We start from the raw sequence: 26,812 nt of genomic DNA on the forward strand, positions 1-26,812 counted from the left end.
TACATTTACTTATCTCTATATAGGACTACAAAAATAATTGTATATTCTATTTAACTCCCCATCACCCATCTATTGAGACAGCTAATATATTTAAGCTTATTCCAGGTGACTAACATTTATTCTCTTTTTTTTTCTTTTAAATTTTGGCTTTATCGAGGTATAATTAATATATAAAACTGTAGGATATTTTAAGGGTATATTGTGATGATTTGATACATGCATACATTATGAAATGATTCCTTCCAAATTAACACAACCAATACCTCACATATTTATCTTTTTTTCTTCCTTTTGGTGAGAACATTTAAGTTCTACTCTCTTAGCAAATTTCGATTATATAATACAGTGTTATCAACTATAGTCACCATGTTTATATTAGATCTTCAGACCTTATTCATCTTGTAGCTGAAAGTTTGTACCCATTTACCAACCTCTCCCTATTTCTCCCAGCCTCCATCCCTGGCTTCCATTTTTCTACTCTCTGAGTTTGACTTTTTCTTTTAAGATTCCACATATAAGTGATACATGCAGTATTAGTTTTTCTCTGTCAGGCTTATTTCACTTACCATAATGCCCTCACAGTCCATCCATGTTGTTGCAAATGTCAAGATTCCCGTTTTTTCCTCTTTGATATTTTGTATTTGGAAATATAACCAGAAATGGATCACTGGGCCAAATGGTAATTTTGTTTTTAAGTTTTTGAGGAACCTCCATATTGTTTTCCACAGTGGCTGCACCAATTTACATTCCCACCAGCAGTGTACAAGGGTTCCCTGTTCTCCACACTCTCCAACACTTGTTATCTCTGTAGCCATTCTAACAGATGTGAGGTGTTATCTAATTGTGGTTTTGATTTGCATTTCCCTGATGATTAGTGATGTTGATCACTTTTGCATCAACCACTTAGCCATTTGTATGTCTTCTTTAGAAAACTGTCCATTCAGTTTCTCAGCCTACTTTTTAATTGTAGTGTTTGTGGTTCTTTGCTATTGAGTTGTATGAGTTTTTAAAATATTTTTTGGATATAAATCCCTCATCAGATATATGACTTGCAAAAACTTTCCCCTACTCTGTAGGTTCCTTTTCATTTTGTTGATGATTTCCTGTACAGAAGTTTTTAATTTCATATAGTCCCACTTATTTATTTTTGCTTTTGTTGCCTTTGTTTTTTGTGCCAAATCCAAAAAAAATCATTGCCAAGACTGATGTCAATGACCTTACCACCTATGTTTTCTAGGAGATTTATGATTTTAGGTCTTATTCAAGTCGTTAATCTATTTTGAATCAATTTTAGTATATGGTGTAAGATAGGGGTCCAGTTTCATTCTTTTGCATGTGACTGCCCAGTTTTCTCAGCACCATTTACTGAAGAGATTCTCCCTTCCCTTTGTATGTTTTGGGCTCCTTTGTTGTAAATTAATTGGCCATATACGTATTTCTGAGCTCTCTATTCTGTTCCATTGTCCTGTGCATCTGTTTTTATGTCAATCCCATACTCTTTTGATTACTATAGATTTGTAATATAGTTTGAAATCAGGAAGTGTGATGCTTCCAGCTTTGTTCTTATGATTGCTTTAGTTATTCAGTTATTTAGTTAGTCGTGGTTCCATGCAAATTTAAGGATTATTTTTCTATTTCTGTGAAAAATGTCATTGGAATTTTCACACAGATTGCATTGAATCTGTAAATTGCTTTGGGTAATATAGTCATGGTAATAATATTAAATTTTCCAACCCATGAGCACAGAATATCTTCCCATTTATTTGTGTCTTCCTCAATTTCTTTCATCAATGTCTTATAGTTTTCACTGTACAGGTCTTTCACCTCCTTGGTTAAATTTATTCCCAGGTATTTTATTCTTTCTGATGCAATTGTAAATGGGTGTGTTTTCTTTATTCCTCTTTTCTGAGAGTTGTTATCAGTGTATAGAAATGCAATAGATTTTTGTATATTAATTTTTGTATCCTGCAACTTAATTTATTAGTTTTAACTGTGTTTTGGTGGAGTCTTTAGGGTTTTCTGTATATAAGATTATGTCATCTGCAAATAGAGACAGTTTTACTTTTTCTTTTCCAGTTTGGATGCCTTTTATTTCTTTTTCTTGCTTACACACTCTGGCAAAGACTTCCAATATTATGTTGAATAAAAGTGGCAAATTGGGCATCCTTGTCTAGCTCCTTACCTTAGTGGAAAAGCTTTCAGCTTTTAAACACTGAAATTGATGTTAGCTGTGGGCTTATCATATGTGGCTTTTTTATGTTGAGGTATGTTCCCCCATGCCCACTTTGTTGAGAGTTCTTATCATGAATAGATTTGAATTTTGTCACATGAATTTTCTGCGTCTATTGAGATGATCATATGGTTTTTACCCTTCATTTTGTTAATATGGTGTATCACATTGATTCAACATCTACAATTCAATTGTTCTTACATTCCCTGGGATAAATCCCACTTGATCATTGTATAAGATTCTTTTAATGTATTATTGAATTTGTTTTGCTAATATTTCATTGAGGATTTTTGCATCTATGTTAATCAGGGATATTGGCCTATAATTTTCTTTCCTTGTGGTGTCCTTGTCTGGTTTTGGTATCGGGATAGTGCTGGCCTCATAAAATGAGTTTGAAAGTGTTCCCTTGTCTTCTATTTTTGGAAGAGTTTGAGAAAGATTGATGTTAATTCTTCTTTAAATGTTTGGTAGAATTTGCCAGTGAAGCTATCAGGTACTGGACTTTTGTTTGTTAGGAGGTTTTTAATTACTAATTCAATCCCCTTACCAGCAGTTGGTCTTATTTCTTCATAATTCAGTCTTGGTAGGTTATATACATTTCTAGGAATTTATCCATTTCTTCTAAGTTGTCCAATTTATTGACACGTAATTTTTCATAGTATTCTCTTATGATCCTTTGTATTTATGTGATTATCATTTGTAATATATCCTTGTTCTTTGTAATTGCACTTGAGTTCTCTTTTTTTGGTGAGTCTAAGTTTTTCTCTTTTGTTTATTTTTTTTTTTAAAAAGCTCTTAGTTTCATTCATCTTTTTTATTTTCTTTTTAGTCTCTATTTATTTCCACTCCAGTCTTTAGTTCCTTCTTTCTACTAATGTGTTTAATTAGAAGATTGCCCCTAAGGCCACAGCTGTGAAGATAAGCTAATTGGCCCCTTTCACAGGAAGATGGTGGGTTCATCTTAGTGGCAGCTGGTTAAGAACTCTTTCTCCATTTGTTACAGTCCTATGGGACCCCTGAATGTAAGACCCACTGCCACAAGAGCCAGGTGATTGAGAGGTGTCTCCTCTGCTTGATAAATCAGCCCCAATCAGGGCCTTCTGGTGGGGGTAGCACTGGGAAAGTTTCTCTTCCTGCTTCCCTTGTGACCACACTCAAACACAGTTGACTCAAACACGAGTTTCAACTATGTGGGTCCACTTACTCATATGTGGATTATTTTAATAGTAAATACAACAGTACTACATGATCTGAGGTTGTTGAATCCATGGATGTGTAACTGTAGATACAGAGGAACCACGAGTGTATGGAGGGCTGACTATAAGTTCTATGCAGGTTTTCAACTGCACAGAGGGTGGGTGCCCCTAACCCCCATGTTGTTCAAAGGCCAATTGTATTTTTTTTCCTTTTTCTCCAGCGGTGTATTGTATTCTCCCTTCAGGAGGGCTGGACTCTGCAGGTTCTCTCTTGTGGGTGAGTACCTAGCCACTTCAGCACTCACCTAATTCTTGCTCAACAGTAGCAAGAGGCGTCCAGGAAGTCTCACTGGCTCTGCTGGTTCCACAGTTTGTATGGAGGTATGTCTGTCTGCTACTGGCTGAACTGGTGGGCGAGTTTCCCCTTGGATCCCCGGGGAAAGGTGCAAGATCTGGAAACCCTCACTGCGGCGCCCTTGTTCGTTATGGATGTCCAATTTGTTGATTGAAGAGGAGGATTAAAAAGGAGGAATATCTTATGCTGCCACATGCTGATGTCACTTTCCAACTTGTATTCTAAGTAAGTAGAGAATTCCTCTTTACTAACTGGTGTGGAAGTTTTTCATTGTTAACAAGTAGTGCTCTTGTACAGTGAGTATTAGCTGAGAATCAGCACCTTTGTTCCCACCTGTTATATGCCAGAAGTGTCAGATAAACTGATAAAATGTGTAGAAAAAGTTGACATTTTTGGAAGATTTACTAAAGATGAGTCACCAAAAAATTGATGTCAAATTACATTTGGACAAGATAATTGTAAAAAGTAGAGGAAAAAATCATTTTAAAATATGTAGGACAATGCACTCAGTAGGCAGATAAGTCTTAAGTTCTTTTACTTGCTAAGTTATGAGAATAGATTTTTAATACTAATCTGTTAAATACAAAGTCAGTTTAACCGAATTAGCCCATACACATTGCCAGATTTGATTTGTTTTTATGTTATTTAGAATTTTTATACTTATGTTCATGAGTAAGAATAGCCTACCATTTTCCTTGCTTGTATTGGCTTTGTTTTATTAAGGTTATACTGGCCCCATGAAATGAATCAGAGACACCACCTCTTTATCTATCCTCTGGAAGAATGTATATATGCAAAAAGGGAATGACCTTCTGGGTTATTTGGTAGAAATTTTTTGTAAAGTGTTGTGGGCCTGGTGTTTCGGTATTCATTTGCCTGAGAATGTCTGTTTTGTTCTAATTTTTAAGTGATATTTTAACCAAGTAAACAATTCTAGGTTATTTTCTTTCAGCAATTTGAAGATATTATTCTACTATTTTTACCCTTCCATTTGCTATTGAGAAATTTGTTCTCAGTATAAATTTTATTCCTTGAAGTTTATCTGGTTCATTGGTTTTATTTTTGTTTTTCTGTTTTTTTATTTATATTTGTTTTTCCTGTATGTCTACTTTAAGATCTTCTCTTAGTCTTTGGTGCCCTGAAGTTTTACTATGATATGTTTACATGGGGATTTCTTTTCATTTATTTATTCCCTGTTTGGGAATCATTGCTTCCTGAAACTTAAGTTTTAATATATTTCATAAATTTTAGAAAATTTCACCCATTGAATTTCCAGCGAATTGACTATTACATCTCACCCATTGTCCCTATTCTCTTCTTTCATACAGTAAGTCCCCTACATACAAACCTTCAAGTTGTGAACTTTCAAAGATGTGAATGTGCCCTTGTATGCCAGCTGTTATACTGTACTACTGTACTTTTCAAAGTAGTGTACTGTAAGATTAAAAATGTTTTCTCTATTTTTTGTGTTTGTTTTTTATGTATTATTTGTGTGAAAAGTATTATAAACCTATTACAGTACAGTACTATATAACAGATTGGGTTAGTTGGGTACCTAGGCTAACTTTGTTGGACTTATGAACAAATTGGACTTACGAATACACTCTCAGAATGGAACTCGTTCATATGTAGGGGACTTACTGTATTTTCCATCTTTGTCCTTCTTCACTGCATTCTTTAGATCTATGTTCCATTCCACTAATTCTCTTTTCATTGTGTCTAATCTGATTAACCCATTGTAGTAGTTTACTATTGCAGCCATATCAAATTGCCACAAATTTAAACAATGTTTAAAACAATAGAAATTTATGACCTTACAGTTCTATAGTTCAGAATTTCTAAATGGGTCTCCAGGCTAAAGTCAAAGGTTGTATTCCTTTCTGGAGGCTCTAGAGAAGAATCTGCTTCTTCGCCCTTTCCAGCTTCTAGAAATTGTTCACATTTGTTGGCTGATGGTTTGCTTCCTCCAGTTTGAAAATCACATCCATCACTCTGACACTGACTGTTTTGCCTCCCTCTTCAATTTTTAAGTACCCAAGTGATTGTATTGGGCCCACCCAGATAATCCAGTATTAGTCTTTTTATATTAAGGACATCTGATTATCAAATTTAATTCCATCTGCAACCTTAATTCCTGCTGTCATGTAACATAACATATTCATAGGTTCCAGGGATTAGGACATGGACATCTTTGGGGGACCATTATTCTGCCTACCCTCCACTGAGTTAATTTCAATGATTTTATATCTCATTTCTAAAAGTTTATTTGGCTGTTTTTCTAGTCTGCCTGGTCATTTATTATAATCTCTCATTTCTTGTTCATATTTTTTTAAGACAAAGAAACCATAAATTGGACTTTGTTATAATAAAAAAGTTCTGTTCATCAAAAGACACTGTTAAGAAAACAGGTACATAACAGGCTGGAAGAAAATATTCATAATAAATACATTTGACAAAGGGCTTATAATACATATAGAATATGCATAGAATTCCTAGAGCTCACTAATAATAAGTCATATAATTGTCTGCAAAATATTTAAACAAACGCTTCACAAAAATGACATGAATTAGTAATAAGCATATTAAAAAGTGTTCAACATCACTGATTCTCAAGGAAATGCAAATTAAAACACAAATTGATAAAAGATTGACAATACCAAATGCTTTAGAGGATGTAGAGCATCTGGAAATCTCATACGTAGCTGTAAAAATATAAAATGGTACAAACACTTTGGAAAATAGTTTGGCAGTTCCTTCAAAAGCTAAAAATACACATGTGCATCCCATGACTCAGCAGTTACACTCCTAGGTATTTATCTAAGAGAACTAGAGATATCTATCCACAAAAGCCTTGTTCTAGAATGTTTAGAACTACTTTATTTGTAGTAGCCCCAAACTGGAAAAAAACCCAGGTGTCCATCAACAGGAGAACAATGGTTAAATAATCTATGATATATTTATACTATTGAACAACAATAAAAAGAAGTGAACTACTGATACACATAACAACATGGATAAATCTCAAAAACGTTAAGTAAAAGAAGCCCAAAACAAAACAGTATATAATTTATAATTCCATTTATAAGAAGTTTAGAATAAGCAAAAGTAACCTATGGTAATAGAAATCAGATGAGCAGTTGCTTCTGGGGAACAAAGAAGAGGGATTACTGGAAAGAGGTGATGATAGAGAAGACAAATAATTAAAGTAACTTGTATTTTGAATGGTGCCAAATGGGGACATGAATGAGATGAATGAAAAGATTCACTGGTTTTGAAATAGCTTGAAGTTCTGGAATGAACAGACTAGATGATGTTTGATGTCTGTGGAATGGCTAAGCTAGAGCTATATTTCAGCAACTGGCTTGAACCTGGACTTCTGGTTAGGGAACAAAATGTGCCACACACTGGGCCATTCACTGGGATATGAACGTAAATAAAACAGTTCTGTACTTAAAGAATTCCCTTATTATTATAACAAAATAAATGTGGAATATTTATAGCCTGAATTAAGGTAACAAGCAGTGACGGACAAAATCTGGAAGGTATTTTCAAAATTTTTTCTTAAGTACTGTTTTATACTCAATGAAATGCACGGATCTTAAGTGGATAGGCTGTTCAGTTTGACAAATGAGTACACTTATGTAATCCACATCCTTATCGTCAAAATATTCCCATCACCTCAGAAAATTCCCTCCCACCTCTTGTTCATATTTTCAGTTCACTCTTATTTCTACAAATGTTATAAATATACTTTTAATATTTTATGTCTGATAATTCCAATATAAAGCTTGTTGGGTCTAATTCTGCTGTTTGTTACTCCTGATCTTTTAAGGTAAGAAGAATGATGAAGGAATATACAAGGTGCCTTAAAAAACATAAAAGAAGGATATTTGGAATATTCTTGAAGGTTAGGGGCCAATTCCCAGAAGCAATGATAACTAAAGTAAGTCCTTTTGGATGAATTAATAGCCTTAAGAAGGGGTTAGGTGTGTCAAGAAAACCGTGTATACAAAGATACAGAATCCTGAAACAAATGGTGAATGCAGTGAACTAGGAGTGTTCGGTGTTATTGAAACAGATGAAAAAAGGTAGCTGAAAGAAAATAAGGCTAGAGAGGTTGGTTGACTGACTCTAAGTCAGAGTGAATTGAGTTGATGCTGTGAACCCTATTAGTGATGAGAGTTATTGAAAATTTTAAGCAGGGAATGATACAGTCAGATTTGGAGTCTTAAGTACGTAGCTCTACATATTTTTTGTTTTGTTTGTTTTGTTTTGCTTTATGCAATCTGATAAACTTAGTCTTTTAACTGGCAATTTAGTCCATTTATACTTACTGATTAATTACATCCTGATTTGCTTCTACTGTTTTATTTTTTGGTATCAATCTGTGTCAGTTTTCTTCCTCCTTACCTGATTTCTTTGTTTTGGGTTGTTAAATTGGTATTTATATGTTCCCTCTGAAAACAGGAGATGACTTCTTGGTTTTATCCCTGCCGTACCCTCTGCTTCTCAACTGCAACAGCATATGCAAGAAGACAATGTGGTTCTATTTTTAAATACTGAAGGAAAGACCTTTGAAACAGAGTTCGTATTTAGCTAAAAGTCATTCAAATGTATATGAATAATAAAAGATTCTCAGACATACTAAGTTCCTCAAGCAGGATGAGGGAGTAAGACAAGTTAGCAAGGTAGTATGTTGTCTAGGGAGCATCTGCTGGCTTTATTCCTCTTATTTGAGTAATTCCTCCAAAAGTATATTTATTTATTTATTTATTTATTTATTTATAAATTTTATTTATCCTTTGGCTGTGTTGGTATTTGTTGCTGCGCACGGGCTTTCTCTAGTTGTGATGAGCGGGGGCTACTCTTCGTTGCAGTGTGCGGGCTTCTCATTGTGGTGGCTTCTCTTGTGGCAAAGCAAGGGCTCTAGGTGCGTGGGCTTCAGTAGTTGTGGCATGTGGGCTTAGCTGCTCCATGGCATGTGGGATCTTCCCAGACCAGGGAACGAACCTATGTCCCCTGCATTGGCAGGCGGATTCTTAACCACTGCGCCACCAGGGAAGGCCCCAAAAGTATGTTTAAAATGGCTCTTTTTGTGGCAGAACTTCTGAGACTTTTAGAGATTATACCATAATGTGTCTAGGTGTACAGTTTCTTCTCTTTTAGGGTATGGGTTTTTCTTATTCCTTCTATTTAGTACTCTATGAACACTATTGATCTCAAGTTGTTAATATTTCTTTTTATTATTATTATTTTTTATTAAAATGTAATTTTAATTTTTTAAAACTATTTTTAATTTTTATTTTTTTCTTTTCCATTATTATTATTTTTTTACAGGATATTGAATACAGTTCCCTGTGCTATACAATAGGACCTTGTTGTTTATCCATTCTATACATAATATTTTGCATCTGCTAGTCCCAAACACCCAATCCATCCCTCCCCATCCCACCTCCCCCTTGGCAACCACATGTCTGTTCTCTATGTCTGTGAGTCTGTTTCTGTTTCATAAATAAGTTCATTTGTGTCATGTTTTAGATTCCACATATAGGTGATATATGGTATTTGAGTTTCTCTTTCTGACTTACTTTGCTTAGTATAATAATCTCTAGGTCCATCCATGTACAAATGGCATTATTTCATTTTTTATGGATGAATAATATTCCACTGTATATATATATATACCACATCTTCTCTATCCATTCATCTGTCGATGGACATTTAGGTTGTTTCCATGTCTTGGCTATTGTAAATAGTGCTGCAGTGAACACTGGGGTGCATGTATCTTTTTGAATTATGGTTTTGTCCAGATCTATGCCAAGGAGTGAGATTGCTGGATCATATGGCAACTTTATTTTTAGTTTTTTGAGGATCCTCCATACTGTTCTCCATAGTGGCTGCACCAATTTTTATTACCACCAACAGTATAGGAGGGTTCCCTTTTCTCCACACCCTCTCCAGCATTTATTATTTGTAGAATTTTTAATGATGGCCATTCTGACTGTGTGAGGTGGTACCTCATGATAGTTTTTATTTGCATTTCTCTAATAATTACCAATGTTGAGCATCTTTTCATGTGCCTGTTGGCCATCTGTATGTCTCCTTTGGAGAAATGTCTATTTAGGTCTTCTGCCCATTTTTTGATTGAGTTGTTTGGTTTTTTGTTGTTGAGTTTCTGAGCTGTTTGTATATTTTGGAAATTAAACCCTTGTCAGTTGCATCATTTGCAAATATTTTCTCCCAGTCCATAGGTTGTCTTTTCATTTTGTTTATGGTTTCCTTTGCTGTGCAAAAGCTTGTAAGTTTGATTAGATCCCATTTATTTATATTTGCTTTTATTTCTATTGCCTTGGTAGACTGACCTAAGAAATCATTGGTACAATTTATGTCCTAGGAGTTTTATGGTGCCATGTCTTATATTTAAGTTTTTAAGCTATTTTGAGTTTATTTTTGTGTATGGCATGAGGGTATGTTCTAACTTCATTGATTTACATGTAGCTGTCCAGCTTTCCCAACACCACTTGCTGAAGAGATTTTCATTTCCGCATTGTATATTCTTGCCTCCTTTGTCAAAGATTAATTGACCGTAGGTGTGTGGGTTTATTTCTGGGCTCTCTATTCTGTCCCATTGATCCATATGTCTGTTTTTGTGCCAATACTACACTGTTTTGATTACTGTAACTTTATAGTATTGTCTGAAGTCTGGGAGGGTTATACCTTCTGCTTTGTTCTTTTACCTCAGGATTGCTTTGGCAATTCTGGGTCTTTTATGGTTTCGTATAAATTTTAGGATTATTTGTTCTAGTTCTGTGAAAAATGTCATGGTATTTTGATAGGGATCACATTAAATCTGTAGATTGCTTTGGGTAGTATGGCCATTTTAACAATATTAATTCTTCCAACCAAGAGCATAGGATATCTTTCCATTTCTTTGAATCATATTCAATTTCCTTCACCAGTGTTTTACAGTTCTCAGCATATAAGACTTTCACCTCCTTGGTCAGGCTTATTCCTAAATATTTTTTTATGTGATTTTATTTATTTATTTATTTTTGGCTTTGTTGGGTCTTTGTTGCTGTGCGTGGGCTTTCTCCAGTTGCAGCAAGTGGGGGCTACTCTTTGTTGTGGTGTGTGGGCTTCTCATTGTGGTGGCTTCTCTTGTTGCAGAGCGTGGGCTCTAGGCGCGTGAGCTTCAGTAGTTGTGGTGCGTGGGCTCAGTAGTTGTGGCGCACGGGCTTAGTTGTTCTGCGACATGTGGGATCTTCCTGGACCAGGTATTGAATCCGTGTTCCCTGCATTGGCAAGCGGATTCTTAACCACTGAGCCACCAGGGAAGTCCCTGATGTGATTTTAAAAGGGATTGTTTTTTTACTTTCTCTTTCTGATATTTCATTGTTAGTGTAAAGAAATGCAACAGATTTCTGTAGTCAATCTTGTATCCTGCTATCTTGCTGAATTCGTTCATCAGTTCTAGTAGTTTTTGTGTGGAGTCTTCAGGGTTTTCTATATATAGTATCATGTCATCTGCATATAATGACAAGTTTTACCTCTTCCCTTCCATTTTGGATAACTTTTATTTCTTTTTCTTGTATGATTGCTGTGGCTAGGACTTTCAGTCCTCTGTTGAATAGAAGTGGTAAAAGTGGGAATCCTTCTCTCATTCCAGATTTTAGCAGGAAGATTTTCAGTTTTTCACCAGTGAGTATTATGTTGGCTGTGAGTTTGTCATAAATATCTTTTATTATGTTGAGATATATCCCCTCTATACCTACCTTGGTAAGAGTTTTTATCTGGAATGGATGTTGAATTTTGTCAAATATTTTTTCTGGGTCTATTGAGATGATCGTGTTGTTTTTATCTTTTGTTTTGTTGATGTGGTGTATCACACTGATTGATTTGCATGTGTTGAAACATCCTTGTGACCCTCTGATTCATCCAGCTTGGTCGTGGTATATAATCTATTTTATGTGTTGTTGGATTTGATTTGCTAACGTTTTGTTGAGAATTTTTGCATCTATATTCATCAAAGATATTGGCCTGTAATTTTCTTCTTTAGTATTGTCTTTGTGTAGTTTTGGTATCAGGGTGATGGTAGCTTCATAGGATGACTTTGGGAGTGTTCTCTCCTCTTCAGTCTTTTGGAAGAGTTTAAGAAAGATTGCCTAAGTTCTTCCATGTATGTTTGGTATAATTACCTAGTGAAGCCATCTTGTCCTGGACTTCTGTTTGCAGGGAGTTTTTTTTGTGTTTTTTTGTTTTGTTTTTATTACAGATTCTATTTCACTTCTATTGATCAGTCTGTTTAAATTGTCTATTTCTTCTTGATTCAGTTTTGGTGGGCTGCATATTTCTAGAATCTTGTCCATTTCTTCTAGGTTGTCAAATTTGTTGGCATATAATTGTTCAGAGTATTTTTTTTTTAATTTCTGCGGTATCAGTTGTTATTTCTCCTCTTTCTAAAGGTTTTTTTTTTTTTAATATTTATTTATTTACTTATTTGGCTGCGCCAGGTCTTAGTTGTGGCACAAAGGATCTTTGTTGCCACATGCAAGATCTTCATTGTAGCATGTGGGATCTTTAGTTGTGGCATGCGGGATCCTTTAGTTGTGTCATGCAAACTCTTAGTTGCTGCATTTGGGATCTAGTTCCCTGACCAGGGATCAAACCTGGGCCACCTGCATTGGGAGTGCAGAGTTTTAGCCATTGGACTACCAGGGAAGTCCCAGTATTTCTCATCTTTAATTTCTCATTTTGTTTATTTGGGTTCTCTCTCTTTTCTTCTTGGTGAGCCTGGCCAGAAGTTTGTCAATTTTGTTTACCCTTTCAAAGAACCAACTCTTGGTTTTATTGATTATTTTTCTACTATTTTTTAAATCTCTATTTTATTTATTTCCTCTCTGATCTTCATTATTTCCTTCCTTCTGCTGACTTTAGTTTTTGTTTTTTCTTCTAATTCTTTTAGGTGGTAGCAAAGTACAACCCCAAGTTCTGTTTCATTCACTGGTCAGGTTATATAAGCGTGGCATTCATATTAATTCTTTGATTACACCACAAAGATGGTACACCCTCTGCCAACGGCAACCTGATAAGATTAATGGTATCCAAATCATGTCAGTGATGGGCTTTGGCATATGCCAACCCTACCAAAACATGCATGATCGAGCACAGGTTAGTGAACAAGTTGTGTTTGCTGTCCATTATGTCCCTGCTCTGTTGGGTCACAGCAGGACACTAGCTGGCAGCATCTAGTGAGTCAGATATGGAGCTTAAGTAAAAGTTGTGACCATGGGTGAGAATTTGTACAGACTTCTTGAGTACATGGACTTAGACCTTTGGGCTCACGTTAGGATTATGTCAGTGTCCTAGGATAGAAAATCACTGCACTAGGATGAAAGAGGCTACAATCTTAAGAACCCCCTTCTGCTGTGGTTGACAAGAGCCCAAAGCCAACTCATGCCCTAACCCCACAAAGCTGGGTCTTAGGTTTGAAAAATGAGCACGCCTGTTGCAGACATGTATTCCTGAGACACTGTTATAACACTGATGCCAGGGAGTTCTCCCAACTCCATCCCTTCAAACTACTCAAAATTGGCATTCACAATTAATACTCATAATCAAAGAGTTTTAACAGTAAGAGAGTGCTTCTGGAAGGCCTATGATACACAGTAATTTATCATGAGGATAAAATAGCTACCCTATAATGGTGTTGTTAAAATTAAATGAAATAATTTTTTACAAGGAACTAAACACAAATTTGAATGTCCAGGATATTGTGAAGGAACAAAAAAGTTAAGTTGGGAATGAGCCTGGTGCTCACCTAAGTATCTACATCTTACCAGTGGAGACACAAGAAATCAGGATTTATCTCTCATTGTTGAGGTCCCATTGTAACCTCATTTGCTCGGGGAATCCACAGGCAAATGTTCCATAGTGTTTTTCTCATATGTGTGGCCCACAGATACGGATTCTGAAGGTAAATAGAAAACACACACTCACACACAGAGTATGGGATGTCTACTCAATGGTGGGGTCATGGGGTCATGGATAGCCAGCTTTGATAGATGGTATTACTGTTCTCAGCTATTCACTTTCTCCCCTATAAGATGATTGTACATCCAGCCCTTAGCTAATAGACTTCAATGCCTCCCAATAGGCAGGGTCCATATGATTTGCTTTGGTCAATGGAATACAAGTGGATGTGATGTACTCTATATGAGCTAAAGCTTTAAATGTGCTTGCTTAAATTGTCCCTACCCTTTGCCAAGAGAGCTATAGAAACCAAACAGGGGCTGTGCTGGTTAAACTCTTTCCTAATCTTCCCATGTCAGTACAATAAATTTGTCTCATTCAAAATAAATTTTTAAAAATATACTCAAAAAAAAAGTATATATTAGTCCAGGGGTCCCCAATCCCCTGGCCGCTGACCGGTAGCGGTCCATGGCCTGTTAGGAACTGGGCTGCACAGCAGGAGGTGAGCAGCGGGTGAGCAAGCGAAGCTTCATCTGCTGCTTCTGATCACTCCCCATCGCTCACATTACAGCCTGATCCATCCCCCCCATCCGTGGAAAAATTGTCTTCCACGAAACTGGTCCCTGGTGCCAAAAAGGTTGGGGACCACTGTATTAGTCTATAGTATGGTGTCCCATAATAGAGTCCTTCCCCATCTTAATGAACATTTATGAAGTTATTTCAAATTTTTCACTATTAATGCCACTTGATACTTGAACTCGATGTGCCAGGCCATGTGCTGAGCACTTTACATGTATATTATTTTCTCTGTTCCTCACAACAATGTACAGGGTAGGTAATATTCTATTCCTCATTTTACAGATGAGAAAGCTAAGCCACAAAAATATTAAGTTGCCTGAGGTCAGAAAAGTAGTTAGTGGTAGAGTCCACATAGTCCGGCTCCAGCACCTAAGCTATACCCCAAACAATGCTACAATAAACATCTTTGTTTATACACATGTGTAACTATTTCTGCAGGAAATCCTGGAAGGGAATTGGTGGTAAAAGGAACTCACAGTTTTGATAAACTTGTTCCACATGAAGGCTTAATCAATTTATCTTCCACCCACAGTAGATGAGCATGCCCACTTCCATCACTTTTCCATTTCTGAATATGACCAATCTTTTTGTTTTGTTTTCCAATCTGATGAGGAAAACAGATATAATATTACCTAAAATTTCTTTGGTTACATGTCTGATTGAAGATCATTTTATAAACTAATTGGCCGTTTTTAGTTCCTTCTCTTTGAATGGCCTGTTCATATCATTTGCTTATTTTTCTATTGTCTTACTTGTCTTTTTTTAATAGCTGTGTGAAGCTCTTCACACATTTTGAATTTTAATCTTTTGTTGAATTCCTTATTTAGTATTATTTATATACAGAAGTTTTGAATTTGCATATGTAAGACTTTTCCTTCACTGTTCTTGGATTTTTGTCTCTTACTTATAAATGCCTTCCTTTTCTCCCAGATTATACAAATATTCTCTTATATTTTCTCCTAGTAGTTCTCTAGTTTTGTTTTTTATATCTATCTCTGGAATTTGATACAATGCAGAGTCAGGACCTAACTTTACCTTTTTCCCCAAATAGATAACAAACATTATTTATTGATAATTCATCCTTTCTTACAATGATTAAAAATAACATCTTTATTGCAAACTAAATTTCTTTAGGTATACGAGGCTATCTTTTTACACAACTATACCACACTGTTTCAATCACTATACTGCTCGTTTGTTTTTAAATATTTCTTTTCAATTTTTGTCTTTCAATTTTTTCACACATTTTCTTTTCCAGTATTCAATATAAATTTGAGAATCAACTCATCAAGGTCCATAAAAATTCAACTGAAATTTTGATTGGATTGTCTTGACATTACCAATTAATGCTGGGAGACTGGCAAACTTAATAATTTGTACAATACTAAGATTTCCTACCTGGGAACAAGATATTTATTCAAGTCATATTTTATGTCCTTTAGTCAGGTTTTATTGTTTTCTTCAAATTGGCCTTGCATATTACTTTTTTGTTTATTCTTAGGAAATGCTTAGTTTTCCCTGCTATTGGTTTTTCCATTGTTTTTTTTTTATATAATTTTTATTTGAGCTGCTATTTTTTCCATTGCACCTGCAAAGATAGGGACTCTTTTTTTTTTGGCTGCACTGCACAGCTTGTGGGATTTTAGTTCCCTAACCAGGGATCGAACCCAGGCCCTCAGCAGTGAGAGTGTGGAGTCCTAACCACCGGACCGTCAGGGAATTCCAGGGACTTTTTTTCATTTATGTATTTTTTTTGGCTGCATTGTGTCTTCGTTGCTGTGTGCCAGCTTTCTCTAGTTGCGGTGAGTGGGGGCTACTCTTCATTGAGGTGCACAGGCTCCTCATTACAGTGGCTTCTCTTGTTGTGGAGCATGGGCTCTAGGCACACGGACTTCAGTACTTGCAGCTCGTGGGCTCAGTAGTTGTGACTCGAGGTCTCTAGAGCGCAGACTCAGTAGTTGTGGCGCACGGGCTTAGTTGTTCCGCAGCATATGGGGTCTTTCCAGACCGGGGATTGAACCCTTGTCCCCTGCACTGGCAGGCGGATTCTTAACCACTGCACCACAAGGGAAGCCCCCTTTCCTGCTATTGTTAATGGGATCTTTTATTCTCTTACTTTTTTAACAGGTATATAGGAAAAAACATCAATTTGTGTATGTTGATCTTATATTCTGCCCCTTTATTGAACTGTCTTTTTTGTACAAATAGTTATTCAGTTGATTTTTCTAGATTTTTAAAATTTCCACTTATAAAAAATGTTACTGCATGTTACTGTGACCTTTAGTAAATGGCTTAAAAGGTAAAATAAATGTGTTTTCAGAGTAAGAATGAGTCAGTAATGCCTAACAGAATGACAGATAACCATTAAAATATACTGGCATATATGGGGCCAGAGAGAATAAATAGCAACTATCTTATTTTATTGCACTACCAGCCACAAAATTGTAGGCTATGTGGACTTTCAGTTTGACCCAAGATGATGAGTCTAAACTCTCATGTTACCGAACCCACGTCCGACTGCTTGCCACTTGAAAGTCAATTCTCTAGAGATAAGTGTTGGTAGGGAAGGAAAGCTTGCTTTATTTCAGAGCCTGGTAACCAGGGGAGAGGGTGGGCTCCTGTCGGAGAACCAAATCCCGACTGCTGCTCAGGGGAAGGGGATTTAAAGGGGAGTTTCAGGGCTGTATAGGAGGGAGCAGAACAGCACAGTCAGCTCTGACAGTCATCTTGAAACCGGTAATGTGGTGGTCTGATCAGTGTCACCTTGTTTGTTTTAAGTACAGTTAATCTTCAGTTCCAGGGTTTGTTCCCATTTCTTTGAGGCCACTTCTCGAAACGGTGGCAGCTTATGTCACGGCTTCAATTTGGTCATCATGTAGTCATCCTCCTCCACCTGGTGGGGGCTTCAGTATCTGCAAAACAGCTCACAGGACATGGCTCAGAGTATTATCTATAGCCCTGAAGGAGGAACTAAAGGTCCTTGACTGTGCTTAATGATTAAACTATTATTATTCGGTCTCCTTTGACTGTTTTCCTTGGTTTCTGCATTTCCTCACTTCTCTGATCAAACCTATTCTTTGGCTAAAGATTTTCCACAGACAAAAGGCAGGCTGAGGACAGGGGGTGGGGCAAGGACCATAGGGTCTTGCTCCGTTTCACTAATATATCTCAACTTATTTATCTATTAATCATTTTAAAGTTTACACACAGCAAATTCACTCTTTGCTTTTTTTTTTTTTTGGTTTACTGCTTTATGAGTTTTAATAATGCAGAGATCCTTATAACCACCACCACAAGCAAGATAAAGAACAATTCTAACACTCCTTAATCAGTCTCTCAACCCACCCCTAATCCCCAGAAACCATTGATCTCCTTGCCATTACTACAGTTTTATCTTTTCCCAAATGTCATATAAATGTAAATGTACATTATGTTACATTTTGAGACTGGCTTCTTCCACATAGCATAATGCATTTCAGATTCATCCATGTTGTTTGTGTAATAATAGCTTATTCCTTTTTAGTGATGAGTAGCACTCTATTATATGAATACACCACAGTTATTTATCTATTCGTCTGTTGAAGGCCATTTTGGGTTGTTTTCAGTCTTTGACAGTTATGAATAGTACTGCTGTGAACCTTTATGTACAAGTTTTTGTGTGGACATGTGTTTTCATGTCTCTAGACTAAATACATAGAAGTAGGATTGCTGGGTCACGTAGGTATTTGTTTAACTTTATTAGAAACTATCAACATGTTTTCCAGGATGATTATTCCATTTTGCATTCTTACAAGCAATGTAGGAGAGTTCCAGTTGCTATAGATCTTTACCAGCACTGGGTATTGTCATTATTTTTTATTTTAGCCATTCTAATAGGTGTGCAAGAGTTTCCCATTTGATTTTCATTTTCATTTCCGTCATGACTTAATGGGTTCATCATGTGTTTTTTGCCATCCATATATCTCCTCTGGTGAAGTGTCTGTTCAAATCTTTTGCCCCCGTTTTTAAAATTGTATTTATTTTTCAAGTTTTAAGAGTTCTTTATATATTCTAGGTAAACGTTCTTTGTCAGATGTATGATTAGTAAACTTTTCTCCCAGCTCATGGCTTGTCTTTTCATTCTCTTAATATCTTTTGAGGAGAAGAAGTTTTAAGTTTCAACAAAGTCTAATTTATAAATTTGTTCTTCTATGGATTATGCTTTCGGTTTTGTATTAAGAAATTTTTGCCCCACCCAAAGTCATGAAAATTTTCTCCTATAATTTCTTCCAAGAGTTTTATAGTTTTACATCTTACACTTAGGTCTATTGTCCATTTTATTTTTTTTATTTTTATTTTTTTTAAATTAATTAATTTATTTATTTTTTGTTTTATGGCTGTGTTGGGTCTTCATTTCTGTGCGAGGGCTTTCTCTAGTTGTGGCAAGCGGGGGCCACTCTTCATCACGGTGCGCAGGCCTCTCACTATCGCGGCCTCTCTTGTTGCGGAGCACAGGCTCCAGATGCGCAGGCTCAGTAATTGTGGCTCATGGGCCGAGTTGCTCCACGGCATGTGGGATCTTCCCAGACCAGGGCTCGAACCCGTGTCCCCTGCATTGGCAGGCAGATTCTCAACCACTGCGCCACCAGGGAAGCCCTATTGTCCATTTTAAATTCATTTTCTATGTGGTGTGAGATATAGTTCAAGGTTCACTTTTTTTTGCATATGGATGTCTAATTTTTCCAGGATCATTTGTGCAAAAGACTGTCCTTTCTCCATTGAATTGCCTCTGTATCTTCATTAAAAATCAATAGACTGAATTTATGAAGGTCTATTTCTGGAGTCTATTCTGTTCTACTGATCTATGTGTCTATCCTTTCACCAATACCACCATCTTCTTTACTGTAGCTTTATGATATATCTTAATGTGTAATGTGTCTTCCAGCTGTGTTCTTGTCTTTCAAAATTGTTTTAGATACTTCAGTTTCTTCACATTTCCATATGAACTTTAGAATTATCTTTTCTGTATTTGCAAAGAATTCTGCTGGGATTTTAATAGGGATTACATTAAATCTTTATATCATCTTAGGGAGAATTGACATCTTAACTATATTGAATTTTTCAATCAATGAAAAGGGTATGTCTCACCATTCATTTAGGTCTTCTCTGTTTTATTTCATCAACATTCTTTGATTTTCAAAATAAAGATCCTGCATGTCCTATTATAATTATACCTAGTGCTTCAATTGTGAAGAGCTATTGGTACCGTTTTTAACTTTTGGATTCCAGTTGTTTATTACAAATATATAGAAATGCAAGTTGATTTTTGTATGTTGACCTTTTTTATACTGTGACGTTGCTAATCACTTGTAAGTTCTAGTAGCTTTTTGTGTAGATTCCTTGGAATCCTCTACATGGACAAATGTGTTCTCTGCAAGTAGGGACATTTCTTCCTTTCCAGTTTAAATACCTCTCATTTCTTTTCCTTTTTAAAAATTATTTATTTATTTATTTATCTGTCTGTCTATTTCTTTATTTGGCTGTTCCGGGTCTCAGCTGTGGCACAGGGGATCCTTGTTGCGGCATGCAGGATCTTCGTTGCCATGTGTGGGATCTTTAGTTGAGGCATGCGGGATCCAGTACCCTGACCAGGGATCGAACCCGGGCCCCCTGCATTGGGAGTGCAGAACAACAAGCACTGGACCGCCAGGGAAGTCCCAGTTCTTTTTCTTATTACACCATCTAGGATTTTTAGTACATTTATGTCTATAAATTGGAATTCGTATTTTGTAGAATATTAAGTAAGAATCAAGCTTTGTGGGGTTTTTTCCGCCCAACACCATTTATTGATAAGCTATTTTTTCAAGTGCTTTGCAGTGACAACTTCATCATAAATCAAATGTCTTTTTGTGCATGAACCAGTTTCTGGATTCTCTATGGTGCCCTATTCACCTACTTGACTATTCTTACACCAACACAACACAGTTGTAGCTTAGTACAGCAAGTCTTCCACCTTGTTTTTTTTAACAAAAAGAATTATTGAAAAAAATTTTTTTGATTCCATTTTTTTAGACTTTTTTTATTTTAGAGCAGTTTTAGCTTCAAAGTTAAATTGATAGGAGGTACAGAGACTTCCCATGTACTCCCAGCCCCACACAGGCATAGCTTACCACATCATCAGCATCCCCCACCAGAGTGTTACATTTGTTATAATCAAAGAACCTACACTGACACATCATTATCACCCAAAGTCCATAGTTTACATTAGGGCTCACTCTTGGTGTTGTATATTCTATGGGCTTGAACAAATATAATATAATAACATAAATCCACCATTATATTATCATACAGAGTATTTTCACTGCACTAAAAATCCTCTGTGCTTCACCGATTCATCCCTCCCTCCCCTCAAGCCCCTGACAACCGGTGATCATTTTACTGTCTTCATAGTTTTGCCTTTCCCAGAATGTTTTATAATCAGAATCATATACTTTGTAGCTGTATTAGTCAGGGTTCTCCAGAGAAACAGAACTAATAGGATATATATATACACATAGATAGATAGATAGATAGATAGATAGATAGATAGATAGAAAGATAGTAAGAGACTTATTATGAGGGATTTGTTCACTGATTATGGAATCTGAGAAATCTCCTGATCTGCCACATGCAAGCTGGAGCACAGGAAAGCCAGTGGTGTAGTTCCAATCCCAATTTGAGAGCCTGAGAACCAGGGAAGGCAATGGTTTAATTCATAGTCCAGTCCAAAAGCCCAAGAACCAGGAGCAACCATGTGTGAGGGCAAGAGAAGATGGATGTCCTAGCTCAAGTAGAGAGCAAATTTGTCCTTCCCTCACCTTTTGGTTTTATTCAGGACGTTAATGGATTGGGTAATGCCCACCCACATGGGTAAAGAGTGATCTTCTTTACTCAGTCTGCCAATTCAAATGCTAATCTCGTCTAGAAACACCCTCACAGACACACTCAGAAATAATGTTTTACCAGCTATCTGGGCATACCTTAGCCCAGTCAAGTTGACACTTAAAATTAACCATCACAGTAGCCTTTTCATTTTAGTTTCTTTCACTTAGTAACATGCATTTAAGTTTCCTCCATGTCTTTTTATGGTTTGGTAGTTCATTTCTTGTTAACACTGAATAATATTCTGCTGTCCAGATGTACTACAGTTTATTTATCCATTTGCCTACTGAAAGACATCCAAGTTGCTTCCAAGTTTTGGCAATTACAAATAAAGCTGCTATAGAGACTTCCCTGGTGGTCCAGTGGTTAAGACTCCATGCTCCCAATGCAGGGGGCCTGGGTTCAATCCCTGGTCAGGGAACTAAGATCCCACATACTGCAACTAAGCCCATGCACCACAACTACTGAGCCTGCGCACTCTAGAGCCTGCGCACCGCAACTAGAGAAGCCCACATGCCACAACAAAGAGCCCACGTGCTGCAATGAAGACTCAGTGCAGCCAAAATAAATAAATAATTTAAAAATGAAAAACAAACAAATAAAGCTGGTACAAATCTGTACCAACAACAGACTCCAAATAGCCAAAACAACCTTGAGAAAAAAAGAACAAAGCTGGAGGCATTACACGTCCTGATTTCAAACTACATTAAAAACCTATAGTAATCAAAGCAGTATGATACAAGCATAAAAAACAGATGCATAGACCAATGGAAGAGAGTGGACAGCCCAGAAATAAATGCATACATATACAGTTAACTAATCTTTGACATGGGCGCCAAGAATATAAAATGGGAAAAGGATAGTATCTTCAATAAATGGTGTTGGGAAAACTAGATATCCACATTGCAAAAGAATGAAATTAGACCCCTATCTTATACCACTCACAAAACTGACTTGAAATGGATTCAAGTAAGACCAGAAATGATAAAACTCTTTGAAAAAAACATAGGTAAAACTCCTTGACATTGGTGTTGGCAATGATTTTTCTAGATCATCCAAAATCGCAAGCAACAAAAGCAAAAATAAACAACTGGGTCTACATCAAACCAATAAGCTTCTGTACAGCAAAGGAAACAATCAAGGAAATGAGAAGACAACCTACAGAATGGGAGAAAATATTTGCAAATCATGTATCTGATAAGGGGTTGATATCTAAAATATATAAGAAACTCATGTAACTCAATAGGAAGAAAACAAATAATCTGATTAAAAAATGGGCGAAGGACGTGAATAAATATCTTTCCAAAGAAAATATACAAATGGCCAACAGATAGATAAAAAGGTGCTCAACGTCAATAATTATCAGGGAAATGCAAATCAAAACTATGATGAGATACCACCTCATACCTGTTAGAATGGCTATTATCAAAAGAAATATATGTAAGAAATAACAAATGTTGGCAAGAATGTGGCAAAAAGGGAACTCTTGTACATTGTTGGTGGGAATGTAATTTCGTACCGCTATTATGGAAAACAGATTGGAGGTTCCTCAAGAAATTAAATATAGAACTACGATAAGATCCAGAAATCCCACTTTTGGGTATGTATCTGAAGGAAGCAAAATCAGTATCTGGAAGAGATATGTGCACTTCCATATTCATTACAGCATTATTCACGATAGTCAAGATATGAAAACAGCCTAAGTGTCCACCAAAAGATGAATGGTTAATGAAACTATGTTATATACACATACAATAGAATATTATTCAGCCATAAAAAGGGAATCCTGTCATTTGTGACAACATAGATGAACCTAGAAGGCATTATGCTAGGTGAAGTAAACAAGAAGGGAAAGACAAGTACTGTATGCTATTACATATAGTAGGATGTGGAATTATTATATGTGGAATCTGAAAAAAGAAAAAAGCTGAACTCATGAAAACAGAGTAGATCAGTGGTTACCAAGGGCTAGAAGGTAGGGGAAATGAGGATATGTTTGTCAAAGGGTATAAAATTTCAGTTATAAGATGAATAAGTTCTGAGAATCTAATGTACAGCATGGTGACTATACTTAATAATGCTGTATTGGATACTTGAAATTTGCTAAGGAAGTAAATGTTAAGCTTTCTCACCACACACACACAAAAGGTAAGTATGTTAGGTGATGGGTGTGTTAATTAACTTGATTGTGGTAATCATTTCACAATGTAAAATTGTAGCAAATCGTGGTGTACACTTTAAATATATATAATTTTATTTATCAATTATACCTCAATTAAGCTGGGTGGTGGGGCGTGGAAATCTGAGTGCAGGTTTGTGTATGGACATAAGTGTTCAACTCCTTTGGGTAAATACCAAGACTCACGATTGCTGGATGGCTGGATGTATGGTAAGAGTATGTATAGTTTGTAAGAAACCTCCAAAGTGGCTGTACCATTTTGCATTCCCACCAGCAGTGAAAGAGTATCTGTTGCACCATAGCCTTGCCAGCATTTGGTGTCATCAGTGTTCTTGGTTTTTGGCCATTCTCATAGGTGTGTAGTGTTACCTCATTGTCACTTTAATTTGCATTTGCCTGATGACATATGATGTGGAACATCTTTTCATATGCTTATTTGCCATCTGTATATCTTCTTTGGTGAGCCTTGTTCTTCTTCAGGTGCCTTGGCTAAGATTTTAAAATCAGCTACACACATACACATGTGCACACACGTCTACACATTGAGATTTTGATTGGCATTGCATTGAATCTGAAGACTAAATTGCAGTGACCTGACATCCTTGCAATACTGACTCATAACTCATAAACATGGTATCTCACTCCACTAATTTAGGTCTCTTTAATTTCTTCCAATATTTTTTCCCACTTTCTGCATAGAGGACTTGTATATCTTTTGTTAGGTTTATTCCCAGGAATTTGATATCTTGATATGGTATCAATGGTAAAATTTTAAAATTTTAAAATTTTAAAATTTTCACTTCATACTCTTTTTAAAAGACTATTTGCTGTTTAAAACAATAATACTGTCAATGTATTATGCGGTTCATAACATTTGAAGTAACATATATGACAATGATAACAGAAAATTCAGGAAAGATAAATAAAATTATAATTATACTGTTGTAAGGCTCTTACATTGTATGTGAAGCAATTAAGTATTAATTCAAGATAGACAGTAATAAATTAAAGATGTATATTATAATCATTAGAGTAACTACTAAATATATAAGAAATATATGTAAAAAGACAATAAAAGAGGAAAAATGGAGAACTAAAACATACTTGACTAACCTGAAAGAAACCTGGAAAGGAGGAACAAAGAAAGAAGTAACAGATGGAACAAATTAAAAAACAAATATGGTATATTTAAAGTTAACTATATCAGTAATCACAAAAATTTTAATGGACTAATCACTCTTTAAAAGAAAAAGATTGTCAGACTATTTTTTAAAAAACAACCAACAATATCCTGCCTACAAGAGATACACTTAAACATAATTGATTTAAATATAAGTAACTTGAAATAAAACATGGGAAAAGATAGTCCGTGAAAACAGTAACCATATGAAAACTGATATGGCTATATTATTAATGGTGAAAGGAGGTGTTAAGGAAGAAGTAACAGAGAATAAAAGGAACTTCATAATAATTAGAAGATCAGTTCCATAGGAGAAATACATAATCCTAAATGTATATGCACCTAATAATATAACTTCAAAATTTATGAAGCAAAAAATTGACAGAACTGTATGGGAAAGACAAATATAGAATTAGAGTTGGAGATTTTAACATATCTCTTCAGTAATCAATAGACAAGCAAGCAAAATATTAGTAAGGATATAGAACATTTGAGTAACAATACTAAGCAACTTAACTGACACTTGTAGAAAACTGTACTCAACAGCTGTAGGTTGCTCCATCTTTTCAAGTGCTTATGGAACACTGAACAAAATATATGCTGAGCCATAAAACTAGTAATCAAAGGATTAAAATTATACAAAATATGTTCTTTAACCACAGAAAAAGTAAACCAGAAATCAATAACAATAAGATATCTGTTACCAAACCAAAACATGGGTCCACTCGCCTGGTGGGTTGTGGTGAGGGAAAGTGCAGCATTTATTGTAAGGCACCATATAAGGAACCCGGGACACCTAGTGCTCAAAAAGCCTGACCTCCCCATTGGGTTTCAGCAAGGCATTTTTAAAGGCAAGGTAAGGGAGGGGCATCCCAGTGTATGTGATGAGCTCCTGCCGAATTCTCTGATTGGTTGATGGTGAGGTAACAGGGCGGTGTCACAGGGGTTAACATTATCAATCCTCAGGCTCCAGTAGGTCTGCAGGCTACGTGCTCACAGTCATCAAGTAGTTAATTTCCTCCATTTGGTGGGGGGTTTAGCATTTATAAAACAACTCAAGAACTGTGTGTCAGATACAATCATCTAAGTAAAATACTTCAGAGGAGCTAAAGCAGAGGATATAGGGAAGAGGTCTGTTAGGGGAAGGACCCATAGGATCCTGTTTGGTTACATATCTAGAAAATCCCAAATCATCTGGAAATTAAGTAACTTACTTCTAAGTAACTGATTTCATCAAGGATGAAATTACAATAGAAATTAGAAAATACTTTGAAAGTAACAGTAATGAAAATACAGCATATCAAAATTTGTGAGATGCAGCTATAGCAGCTCTTAGATGGAAATTTGATGAATTAAGTATCTATCTCAACAAGGTACAAAAAAGAGAAGGTAGAAAGAAAGAAATAAAATCAGAGATTAATGAAATAGAAAAGAGATATAAAACAGAGAAACTCAGGGACTTCCCTGGTGGCACAGTGGTTAAGAATCTGCCTGCCAGTGCCGGGGACACAGGTTGGATCCCTGGTCCGGGAAGATCCCACATGCTGCGGAGCAACTAAGCCAGTGCACCACAACTATTGAGCCTGCACTCTAGAGCCTGAGAGCCACAACTACTGAAGCCCTCATGCCTAGAGTCCGTGCTCTGCAACACGAGAAGCCACCACAATTAGAAGCAAGTGCACCACAATGAAGAGTAGCCCCCACTCTCCACAACTGGAGAAAGCCCGCACACAGCAAGAAAGACCCAATGCAGCCAAAAATAAATAAATTAAAAAAAAAAAAACAGAGAAAGTCAATGAAGCCAAAAGATGGTTCTTTGAAAAGATTAATAAAATTGACAGAATTGATCAAGGAAAAGAGTAAGAGAGAAAACAGATATACCTAATATCAAGGATGACAGAGGCAACATCACTATAGATGCCACATACATTAAAAAATAATATGAGGATTCATGAACAACTTTATGTCAATAAAGTTGACAGCCTAGATGTAATGGGCAACTTCTTAGGAAAACACAACTTACAGAAATTTTGAATAATCCTGTATCTTTTAATGAAATTAAATCCATAATTTATAACATTCCAACAACAAAAACACCAGATTCAGATGGCTACCCTGGTAAATGCTACCAAACTTTTAAGGAAAAAGATTAACAATTTTACACACTATCTTTCAGAGAGGCCAGCATAACCTTGATACCAAAACCTATCAAGGATATTACAAG

At 36.1% G+C, this 26,812-nt stretch overlaps 1 protein-coding gene across 1 annotated transcript in view; it reads left to right on the forward strand.

Annotated features, from left to right (window-relative positions):
• Positions 1–26,812, forward strand: part of LOC132369469 (flavin-containing monooxygenase 5-like) — a 72,626-nt gene that overhangs the window by 7,982 nt on the left and 37,832 nt on the right. The window contains exons 2-3 of the mRNA XM_059929197.1: positions 3,648–3,703; positions 3,797–4,006. The gene's annotated coding sequence lies outside the window, so the exon portion shown is untranslated. The remainder of the gene's footprint in view (positions 1–3,647; positions 3,704–3,796; positions 4,007–26,812) is intronic.

The sequence above is a fragment of the Balaenoptera ricei genome, chromosome 1 (genome assembly GCF_028023285.1).
Source record: "Balaenoptera ricei isolate mBalRic1 chromosome 1, mBalRic1.hap2, whole genome shotgun sequence".
Taxonomy (NCBI): domain Eukaryota; kingdom Metazoa; phylum Chordata; class Mammalia; order Artiodactyla; family Balaenopteridae; genus Balaenoptera; species Balaenoptera ricei.